We start from the raw sequence: 12,108 nt of genomic DNA on the forward strand, positions 1-12,108 counted from the left end.
CTCTATGTTTAACGATCGCGATTAAACATCGGCGTCGCAACGAAAGTAAAATTTGCGACAGGACGGAAGCGAGAGGAACACGCGGAAGCGGCAAAACCGGCGGGAGCATTGCCGCGATAATTGTTCGAATTCAATGAAATTGCCACGCGCTTCCGACCGGCCTGTTGTTTTTCGATCGATTCGCGCGCAGCCTCGTTTTGCGTCTGTCGACGCCGGGCCCCTTGTCGATCGGTTCACCTGAATAAACCAGTCGGATATTTGTCAAATGACTGAATCAATATTTGTCGCTAAAGTCGCAGAAGAAGTTTTATACGAGACGTCCTTGCGATTCAAATGCGTGTCGCGAGATATGTTATTTTATCGAAGCGTACGTTTGTACATCGTTGCTAATCTGTTAATGGAACATCTTTGCCAGAAATTTCTCTAATCACAGAATCAAAAGTTAAGGGATAAATCGGTTTCAAGTAGGTCGGTTTTAATCCCTGCACGTGTAAATATCGTACATTTTATTTTCAATGGAAATATTTTGGCGTAAAATAATGTAGTAAGTAAAGAAATTATGATAACCAAAAGGTTGATAACCAATTCATACGATGAATGATCTCATCTTCTCTGGTTGGTAGATTTAGGTTAGGTTTTAATCCTTGCTCGTGTAAATATCATACATTTTATTTTCAGTGGAAATATTTTGGCGTAAAATAATGTAGTAAATAAAGAAATTACGATAACAAAGAGATTGATAACCAATTCATACGATGAACGATCTCATCTTCTCTGGTTAGTAGGTTTAGGTTAGGTTTTAATTCTTGCACGTGTAAATATCGTACATTTTATTTTCAATGGAAATATTTTGGCGTAAAATAATGTAGTAAATAAAGAAATTATGATAACCAAGAGATTGATAACCAATTCATACGATGAACGATCTCATCTTCTCTGGTTAGTAGGTTTAGGTTAGGTTTTAATTCTTGCACGTGTAAATATCGTACATTTTATTTTCAATGGAAATATTTTGGCGTAAAATAATGTAGTAAATAAAGAAATTATGATAACCAAGAGATTGATAACCAATTCATACGATGAATGATCTCATCTTCTCTGGTTAGTAGGTTTAGGTTAGGTTTTAATCCTTGCACGTGTAAATATCGTACATTTTATTTTCAATGGAAATATTTTGGCGTAAAATAATGTAGTAAATAAAGAAATTATGATAACCAAGAGATTGATAACCAATTCATACGATGAATGATCTCATCTTCTCTGGTTAGTAGGTTTAGGTTAGGTTTTAATCCTTGCACGTATAAATATCGTACATTTTATTTTCAATGGAAATATTTTGGCATAGAATAATGTAGTAAATAAAGAAATTATGATAACCAAGAGATTGATAACCAATTCATACGATGAATGATCTCATCTTCTCTGGTTAGTAGAATTAGGTTAGGTTTTAATCCCTGCACGTGTAAATATCATACATTTTATTTTCAGTGGAAATATTTTGGCATAAAATAATGTAGTAAATAAAGAAATTATGATAACCAAGAGGTCAGCTATTCAAAAGATGAATTAACTCATCTTCTCTGGTTACTAGGTTTAGGTTAGGTCTAATTAACTTAATCTCTTGTTGCAGCGTTTTAATATCTACGTGCTTTTATCTTGAAAGAATTATACATTTTTATAGAATTCTTAAATATTCCAAATTATAAAAAGTGCGAAGAATATTTTCAAAACGAATTGTACATTTTGTTGGATACTTGAAAGTTTATATATTTCTTAAGAATAATTTTTCTTAAGTCAAGAAAATATTAGAATTTTTAATTGGCTGGCATAATTACGGGTGACCGTTGTTTTTTTTTTTTTTTGAGAAAAACGCGGAAATAGAGTGATTTCGTCGGTTTTCCGTTGAATCGAGCGAGACACGATCGGCACCGATGTCAACACGGAAATCCTCAGCTTCTATTTTATTCACGACGAGAGAGAGTCAAAGCGAAGAACGTTGTTCGGCTACGTGTGTTGAAAGCGGAAACGCGGAAGGGACTGGAGGATCCGCGGAGACGATGCTCGACATGCAGTGCACACGTGCATACGTATAGCGTTGTATTTCATTCTTCGTTCACGTAAGAAACATCGATCGATGGATTATATTTGATTATTATTATTAAAAATCACCTATAATTTCCTCCTCGTCTGAAAATGACGGTAGAACGAAATTGGAAATTGAATAGAAAACGAAGAAGACAACTGACGATTACACGTCAATACGTTACAATACAATATACGTAAAATTCTAATTCTAATTCTAATTCTTCCAATTTTAACATATAACGATGAGCAGCATATTTCTAACCAGAATGAAGGAGACTATTCGCCTAATATTATGTTTCTTCTAACTGAATATTACACGCGTGTTTAAACTGCCGTGAGAATTTTATAAAAAAAACCGTTACGTTTCACACGACCATCCAATAGCGTGGACCATTCAATCTCATATCTCTTTCCGCCCAAACGTTCTCCGAAAAAAGCGGCTAAAAAACAGAGCTCAGCCACTGCTAAAAAATCGGGGACGAGGAACATGTATTTCGTGCCTGTGTCTCAATCCAAGCAATTTCCATTCGGAAAACCGAGCGTTTTCCTTTGAACGACAAGAAAAAGAGGGGAAAAAAGCGGCAGTGCTCACGGCTTGTAGCCTGAAAGGCAAGAAATCGAAGCCCTGAAACAACGAGAGAGCCGATGCGCCCTCGTAGCTTGTGCAGAGACGCCGGAGACGCGGAGATGTAGAACGAGAGAGACAAATAGAAGGAGACGGTGAAACCCACTAAATCAATACTCTGCCATCGCTCCAACTCTAGCTCATCCCCTCGTGCCCCCTTAGCTGCCAGCGTACCTCTCTCTCTCTCTCTCTCTCTGCCTCCTTCTCTCTCTTTCTCGCGTTCTCCGCTCCTCCTTCGGCGTCGTTCCGTTCGTGGCATGCCACCCTTCGTTCCACCCCCGTCACGCTCTCCGGCCCAAAACTTCTCTCCGGTTACTCCCGCAGAGAGTTTGCCTGTGTCGGGGTTGAATTTCCCCCTCGCGCGTCTAACTACAGCTCGCGAGACGTCCACGATCAGCCACGAGGAAACGAGCTTCCTACCGGCCGTCTTTCGCGATACTCCAGCGTGTTTCCTCGCTTCACGGTGGGCTCGGTCTTCCGGCTTCCACGGACCGACAGAGCGTGTCCAGCACTTCGCTGTAGGTTCGATTCCAGGATGCGGCCGGTGTCGACTCGCTACTTGGAACTCGTACTTGCTGTTCTATTCTTGGGGGTATGCTCCGAATGCCTGATGAAGAATTCGTTGCGTGGCCGTTCTGGATTGTAGCCTTCGGTATATGCTCGATGCTTCACCGCTTCTGTCGGGTTTGTTGTTTCAAAAGACGGGGCATTGTTTGGCTTGGTGGAAGGGAGACGTATTATCTTGGCCACTGTTTTTAGCTACCTAAAATTACGTTCCTCCGTCTTTAGGCTATGTTTCGGGACAACGGAAGCGTAAGAAGTATCGAATGATCGCGATAAATCATTTGAAGTGCCTGTCGAATTCTTTGCCTCTTCGATTTTGTTCCTACGTGTAGCGCGGTTCTTATACAAAAAAGGAAGTCGCCAGTTGGATAATCGTTCTGAAAGTCGAGTCGTAAAAAAACCTAGCGTCGAGTTTCGAGCCTCCGCGTAAGGCTACCAGGATCAAAAGGACACGAGTCTACCCGAACATGGTCCATACGGATATCACGCGATTCATCAGCGAACTGGGTCACGTAGATCTGCTGGCACACGCTCACGCAAGCGTCCACCATTTGCGGACCACTACCGAACCTATCTACGATCGTGAGATACGACTGGCCTGCGAAGAAGTAGGAGGAAGAGGTCACTGATTGCCGAAGGGGACCGCTTCGGTGCGTGTCTGCGCGACCGAGTGTTAGTCGACGATCTGGCTAAGCTCGTTGGCCCTCTTTCTTCTATCCCTTTCTCTTCTTTTTTCTTTTTCTCTCTCTCTGCCTATCACTGTACGATCGTCGTGTAACTCGACGAATGAACAGTCAGCTGCCGTTTTGACGGTCACCGGGCTACCGACGCCATTTGCGTTGCGGTAATCTCTCTGCCGTCGGGGTCGAGCTGCTACAAGTTTATTTATCGAGTTACTCGACGACCAGTTTATGTTTTGTTCATTAGCAGGGCTACAAGCCTTTTTTTCCCTGCGTTATCGTTCTCTGTAGTTTTTATTGCGCTGCCAGAATTCTCGACGAAAGGGAGGCGTTTTTTTGTTCCGAATAAATAAATTAAGCGACGAAGAAAATGCAAGACGTGCTTGTAAAAAATTGCTAGAAACTGAAGCTTATTTTTCTAACTCGGAATATGCGGAATATGTTTCACTGAAGAAATCGAATTTATCGTAGAATTTCATTTATCCAAGTCCATGGAGTTTAGTCGTGTGACATAACACGAATATGATTCATGCAGGTATTTGTAGTTTATATAGCAGAAGTTTCTAGTAGAACCACGTCGAAATCGTGTACAGAATTATTCAAATGGTCACTGAAGTTCACATAATGGAAACTCATTGATTCTTCCCACCTATGATTTTTCCTTCGTGCAATGGGAATTCACGTTCACACAAATTGACATAATAGACGGGAGTGCAGTAAAATTGAATTTCCAACAAACGGACCTTTACTCTACTTTTCAATTCCATTTTAACATTCTCATCCCATTAATCCTGCTGTCTATTTATCCCGTCGCTGGAAATAATCCGAAGGAATCAACATTCCTGGGGCATCGATCTGAAACATTTAGCAAAGGCGACATCCCTGAAGCCGAAGTACGTGCGCAGCACCGATTAAAAGTCTGGATTAGCGGCTGAAAAAGAAGGGAACCGCGGCAGTCTGGCAGCTTCTTAAAGGGAGCATCGTCGTCCTCCCGGCGAGTCCAATTACACGGGCAGCGGCTTCTGCTTTGTTTCACGGCCGTTGCCCGTTGTCTGATGTCTCTCTCTTTCTCCTTCCATCCAGCATTCTCGTTCCCTCGTTCTCGTGGTCTCGTTGCGGATCGCGGTCGTACACGGTGCAACTTCCGTTGGCAGCCAGCGTTGCGATTCCGCGACTGCCACCTAGCGCTCCGCAACTTAGCATCCCGTTAATTTCTCGCGATCCGCGCTGCGATTACGCGCCGCCGAAAATTTAGCGCTTTTGAACCGCCATTTAAATCTTCGCGCGCTCCCCTCTTCGTCTGCGGCCAGTCGGGCCGGAAATAGCGTGGCCGCCATCGTGTTAGCACCGCCTAATACGCTCTTCGCGGCCCACTTATTTATTAGGCGTATTAACTCGATCCTGTTGAAACCGTCCCGACTGTTAATTAAAAGCGATCGTTGCTCGACTTGTCCGAGTCGATCACGAGACGATGGCTTCTTTCGTTTCTTTTGTGCTGGATGACGAAGAAGGGCGTGTCATTTTAAATATGGCGCTGAGCTTGGTGATGTTTCGCCGTAATTTTCATTGGAAGGTCATGGAACGTTGTTACTCGAAGGCCAGCGATCCTGATTGATTAATTAACAGTGAGACGTTCTTGTCTCTCCTCTACTGCCATTCTTCGACCCGAGACAATTCATTTTCGCTCGATCGATAAGGAAGATAAAGCTACGTATCTTACCAATCGGATGGAAGAACAAAAAAATATTTATACTTTGCAAGAAAAATTCACTCGGTTTATTTCCTGTCGAATAATACGTTCTTCGTTGAAACCGTTCGACGAAACACGCAACAGTAATATCGAACACGAACCACCAAGTACATGGTAATTCTATTCAGATTGGAAATATCAAATGTCGAATCCATCAGGAGCGTATGTACACATCACGAGATCCGCTCGTTCCTTGCAGCGCAGCGCAGCAAACTTCGAAGCAGAACACCACTGTTCCGGAGGTGTTCACGGTTTTCAATTAGGCGCAGTCAAGGATACGCTTTCTTGTGGCTATAACTTGTGGGCGCAGTCACGCATTTGACGACCAATTAACGGAACGCCGCGTGCAAGGCGATAGAAAGAGAGAGAGATAAGACTTTAGTTTCCTAAACAAGTAATTAACAGTTGCGATACGTGATGTAACCGATTGCGTGCAGTAATAGCCCAGAGAAATTTCGCCGAACCCGGCATATGTCGATTAATATTTATAACGCGATGCGCTCTTTAATAACGCATTCCGCGTACGCTGTCCTTCTTATCTCGCGATATCTTTGCAATTAATTGCCGCCTGGCAAACCGCTCGCCGCTAATTAATCAAAATCTTCTCTTCTAACTGTTGCAGGTAAGAGCGCTTTGACGTTTCTCCTACGCGAACGCGTCGTTCACGGTGATGCCGGTAAGTGTTGATTCCCTCTCGAGCGTGATACAACGACGATGTACATCTGGTAATTAGAAACGCCTTGGCACACGGGAATTTTCCTATCAACCGTGTGCCAACGGTTCGTCGCGCTTTGCGGAGGAAACGATCGCGTTTCGCAGCGCAATTTTACGCCTCGTACCTCGATCACATCGAGTATACGCAACCGACGTTATGTTGTTAAAGTTATTAGGGACGTTATTAGCAGGAATCTCGGCATTTTGCTTCTAACGGCACCAACGCTGGCTGGCTTGGGTGTTTCTATTAACGTACTGTTTGTCGTTAGCCAAGGTTCATTCAATAGTAGCAAGTATGGCTGTTTCGTGTCGTAAAGCCGCGTTTTCATGCATACGTGCGTCTTGTAAAACGATATATGTGAAACACGTGCGCTGGTGATTCTTCGGTAGACGAGGCCGCAGGTTTAGTCTCTTTTGCAAGGTGTCTATGGTGTTCGACGAATAAATTGATATTAGAAGTTCCTTTCTCCTGATATTTCTCTTAAATATGCTTCAGTTATTTTAAAAACAGCCATCGTTTTAAACCGATCATCGAAATACGGTTATTCTCGTTTGAAATCCAGAAACTTGGAAACAATTGTATCTGTTAGTGAAATATAATCCTCGAACTGATGTGACTGCTTTTCAAAAGTCACGTTTACATGCATAGGTGTGTCCTTGTAAGGCGATACACGAGAAACACCGAGCGATGGTGGTTCTTCGGTAGGCGAGACTGCAGGCTTAATCTTTTTTGCAAGATGTTGTCACACGCTCAGAAACTGTAATACGATAGCCTAAATATCCTGCATGCCACAGTCATCAAAACAATAACAAAATAGTAACGAAATAGCTGCCTCTGATATACACCAGGGGGACCAAAACCTCAGTATAAAAACGCTCTCAAATAAGCGCTCGAGATCAGTCTGTCGTAACACTTTGAACAGTCACTCTGTTGGATTTGTATAATAAATTCTATTACCATATACAAAGTTCAATTTCTTCACCTTATTTGTGAAACGTTCCAACTGCGACGCGAGGAGATCACCGGCGATCTTCATTTTCGTAATTTCTTGTGCGTCTCCTACGTGACAGTGTCTGTGTCGTTTGACGAATAAATTGATATTAGGAGTTCCTTTCTCCTGATATTTCTCTTAAATACTCTTTAGTTATTTTAAAAACAGCCATTTTCTAAACCTATCATCGAAATACGGTTATTCTGAAATCCAGAAACTTGGAAACAATTGTACTTGTTAGTGAAATATAATCTTCGAACTGATGTGACTGCTTTTCAAAAGTCACGTTTACATGCATAGGTGTGTCTTGTAGGACGATATATGTGAAACACGTGCGATGGTGGTTCTTCGGTAGATGAGGCTGCAGGTTTAGTCTCCTTTGCAAGGTGTCTATGGTGTTTGACGAATAAACTGATATTAGAAGTTCCTTTCTCCTGATATTTCTCTTAAATACTCTTCAGTTACTTTAAAAACAGCCATTTTTTAAACCTATCATCGAAATACGGTTATTCTGAAATCCAGAAACTTGGAAACAATTGTACTTGTTAGTGAAATATAATCTTCGAACTGATGTGACTGCTTTTCAAAATAACCCGTCCGGTCCTTCCTCATCAACCAAGCAAACAAAAATAAAACAGTTCTAGTGTTTGTAGGCTGAACGTCATTCGTACGATATTACAACAAAAATTCAAGATAATCGTCTAAAAAAAATAGATTCAAACGTAAACAATGAATATAAACATGAAAATAACATATGGAATCAACGCTTTTCGTTACTTTTCTACCGATATTAGCTCTAAAGCTACCTCACAACAATTCTCCTAAAAAATTACTGCAAACCTAACCTACAATTCTGCAACTTTTCACGAACCTGTGCCACCTCAACCAGCTCGAAATTATCAGTTTCCATTCCATCAGCATTGCACGCAGGTGAATCGAGCATGGTTTCATCGACGCTCGGCTGTACGTCGATGGCGTGCTCGCTTATTTATATCATTTGCTGCCTGGCAGGGCGTTACGAATAGGGCGAGTATCCACGCGCTTCTGTCCGCGATACGCCGGCACTGGTCGCTCGATAACTTCACGATGGCCGCGAAAAGATTGACGGCCGGGTCCGTCGATGAGTTGGCGCGGACCGAACACGGATTTTCTGCGATTTTCCGCGCGATCCTCTCGCTCGTAGGCCGTGCACGTCTCGCCGAGGTTCCAGAGACTCGCATTCAATTCGATTCGCGTACGCTTCCTCGTGGCACGTGGTGCGTCGGCCGAGCCGATCGCTCCACACTCCACACCGTTTTCCACTTCGAATCTCTCGTTTCGCTCGTATTTTCACGAGTCCACCGCACCCGAAAGCTCGTTTCGATGGAGTAACACTGGTTTTTTTGAAATAGCTTGTACATACATCGAAGTTTCAGAGGCAATATTTTACGAAGCCGGACTGGCCGGAATTTGCCAGTTTTTAAAAGCACGCCGGCCAACCGCGGCGTGTACAGGGTGGTTTTTAGAAGGGGAAACGATTATGTGGGTGGAGCGGTGGGAAAGTCGACGTTTTCTATTTTTCCCTGATACGAATTGTATAGTCGGAGATAACGTCTATAGCGGATAAAGCGAATGAAAGATGGAATTGATACGGGCGAAATATCGGCCGCGGACCGAAGTAAATTAATCGATTAACCTTCGCGTTTCAACCAACGCTCCACTGAAAACTGCCCGACAGATCGATCAGTTTCTATTTGCATAACGAAAACAAATCACAGGAAAGCGTTCGTCAAATATGTATATTTCAGGAAAAAAAAAACACGTAATTTTCTTCTTTAACCCTTAGAGTGCTGAATACTCGCAGCCTATGCCATCCGTACGGACGGCACGCTGCCAGCGCTGACGATCGCTGTGGACTGAATACTTTTTCGCTATACTGAACTCTGTTGATCGACTATTCAAAGCGCAAATCGTAATAAATTATAGTAATTCTTTTGCGCGAGATTAAATGATTCAAGAGCGTTATTTTTTAGTATTAATTATTTATTATAAACATTGAAATTCACAATAAACTAGAATTTGGTTAGTAAACTAGAAAACGATAAACTAGAAAACTAAATTTAGCAAATATAACACAAGTTAATAATTCAGTTGTGCGTGAAAAATTTCAAAACAATCATCGATACCTAATCCGACATCGCATTTTCTGTCGTTGCTTCTCTTGTTTTTCACACAAACGACACATTTTCTTCTTGACAATTGTGTTGTGCCGGCACGATTATTCTGCCAAATGTCCAAATTGGACAAATTGCGAATGCAAAGTATTAAATAAAAAAAAAAAGAAAAGACAGTTTCTTCGAACGCGGCATTAACATTGAAATGCATTTATATTTATCTCGCACAAACGTAATAGTATCACTTCCGCGTAGGTGTCCGGAAAAATTGACAAACGCATATATGCGTCCTTAGTCCAGACCGATGGCTTCCGCCAGACGCATATATGCGTCCTTGGTCCACACCGATGGCTTCCGCCAGACGCATATATGCGTCCTTGGTCCACGCCGATGGCTTTCGCCAGACGCATATACGCATCCATAGCACTCTAAGGGTTAAAAAACGTACACCAAGTATTGGTGAAATCAGGTTGTTGGAGAAAGCAGCGCGTAAATACCAGTTTCGAACGCTACACACCCTCTCGTACACATCCATCGTTCGCTTCTTAGGCGTTCCGTTTCCTCATCGACTCTCGAATTTATTTGGTCCGGTTGGGAAACGAATACGGGCAACGGCTGGTGGAATACGGGCGATCAAATGTTATCGAGCGTACGCGTCCCTTTGTTGACGCAGAAAGAAGCAGCGTGACAGCGGTTCGCAACCCTCGATCCTTCCATAATCGAATCGAGGGAGGGACGCACATAGGAAACGAGCGAGTGAAAAAGCAGCAACGATAGGATACGATTCATCGGCAGAGCAGAGGAGATTCTCTGTTCGCGGGAGAAAGTGTAAAGCGGACAAGAAAGACGGCAAGCAAAGCGGAGAAAGAGAGCGAGCAAGCGTGACGAAGACAAAGAGAAAAGGAAGAAGAGGGAGGGCGCTGGATATACGCAACCACCGTCGTGTTGGATCACGGGGGCGTAGAGAGAGGAGCGAGAGAAGGAGATCGGCAGACGCGGGTGTACAGGGGCAGAGATAGAAGAAGAAAGAGAGAGAGAGAGAGAGAGACATAGACGAAGAGCGTAGCTCAACGCATGTGCACAGGGCGCCTCGCGTCGCGGCGCTCTGGTCCCGCCGGTCGGAGGCTGCGAAACCGAACGGCCGGAATTCGCGGACCAGAGTGGTCGCATCTCTCGGTTCAGATATACACGCGCAGCGCAAGCCCCAGGTCCGCGGTTTTCCATGAAAATCGAGGAACGCGCGGCCCACCCGACGCTGGCCAACGCAACTGTACCAGCTGAATCGCGTGTCGATCGTCGACGGAATAATGCCGCCGCGAGTATCGTTCCGTCATCGGTGACGAACAACGATCGTTTCGAACCACACGCTCCACGATCGTATCGCGACCACGGTGTGCACGTGCGACATGATCGCCCGGAGAAAAAACGTCCGCTGAATCCAGCCTATCGCTGGTGTGTCCGAGTCTCCACAGAGGCAAGTGCGTCCAGTTAACAGAGACGATCCTACGACGCTCTGAGGCAGCACACGGTGAAGTCATTGGAAGAGAGTTGACGCGGTGTGTCTACCACTTGGCGAACAGAAAATCTTCTTTCATCTGTCGCGTCGCCGGCGGATGTTGTTACATCGACAGGCTTCGCGGATCCAACCAGCTGCATTCGGCTCAGAATCGAATACGAAATACGATCGAATGAACCAGTCGGGTTCATGACAAGCTAAGGCAATCGCTCGCTTATTTTTTATTGTTATTCATCGGCAGACGGCTTGGCTGTGGCTGGCACTCGCGATACGTTAAACGTTCCACGACTGTTTACTCAGTGGCATTTTATGCGAAACGTTGACACGAGTAGGTCGAGTGGTTTTTGCTAGTGTGCGGGCGTGAAGGACGCAAAGAAAAACACTGAGAAGTGACACGCGTATTTGAGAATACGGTACCGATCGCGGATTTCTGTGAAACGGTGGTAGCGAACAACAGGCTCGTGTGAGAGAAGGGTGATGGTGATTGGACTCGAATGGTCGCTTCGCGTCGTAGAGCAGAGTAAGTTTCCACGAAGGACACATGTTTGGTGGACGGTGTCGGGTCGTTTCCACTCGAGGCCAAATAATTCGGTGCTGGCTGGCTCGGTGACTGTACGTGTTCACGTTCGGTCTGCCAGGACCACGACCACGAGCACGACTAGGACCACGGGGCTGCCCGAGGAGGTGCCGGTGCGTGGAGGGAAGAACCAGCCACGACGGAGCCCAGCGCCGGGGCACGGACAACAAGGCCCCCGGTGCAGGGAAGAAGCCAGGCAGAAGGGGAAACCGGGGCCAGCGTAGCAGCAACGGCCCTGAAACTACAGGGGAACCTAGCTACCCCCTTGCACAGGGGGGAAACCAGGAGGAGACCTCGCCGGCGGAGGCGACGGAAAAAGAAGCGACGGAGGTGAGCGCGTTCACTCCCATTCTTCCTCGTCTTTCACCGTCATTCTTCGATTCCCCGTTTCTTTTCTCCTCCTCCTTCCTCGTCTTCTTCGTCAACGCGAACCGTAGCGAATCCTCAGCGCG

The 12,108-nt window shown here is 44.7% G+C and overlaps 1 protein-coding gene across 13 annotated transcripts in view; it reads left to right on the top strand.

Annotated features, from left to right (window-relative positions):
- LOC122577273 (homeotic protein antennapedia-like) overlaps positions 1-12,108 on the top strand; it is a 167,005-nt gene that overhangs the window by 87,548 nt on the left and 67,349 nt on the right. For 5 of the 13 annotated variants that reach the window (XR_006320187.1, XR_006320186.1, XR_006320188.1 and 2 more), the window contains exon 1: positions 10,063-11,986. The exons of 4 other annotated variants lie outside the window; for them this stretch is intronic. The gene's annotated coding sequence lies outside the window, so the exon portion shown is untranslated. Of the gene's footprint in view, positions 1-6,326; positions 6,381-10,060; positions 11,987-12,108 lie in introns of those variants that run through there. 4 more of the 13 variants (XM_043748494.1, XM_043748491.1, XM_043748492.1 and 1 more) reach the window with 2 other exon arrangements.

Source organism: Bombus pyrosoma, linkage group LG18 (assembly GCF_014825855.1).
Source record: "Bombus pyrosoma isolate SC7728 linkage group LG18, ASM1482585v1, whole genome shotgun sequence".
Taxonomy (NCBI): Eukaryota; Metazoa; Arthropoda; class Insecta; order Hymenoptera; family Apidae; genus Bombus; species Bombus pyrosoma.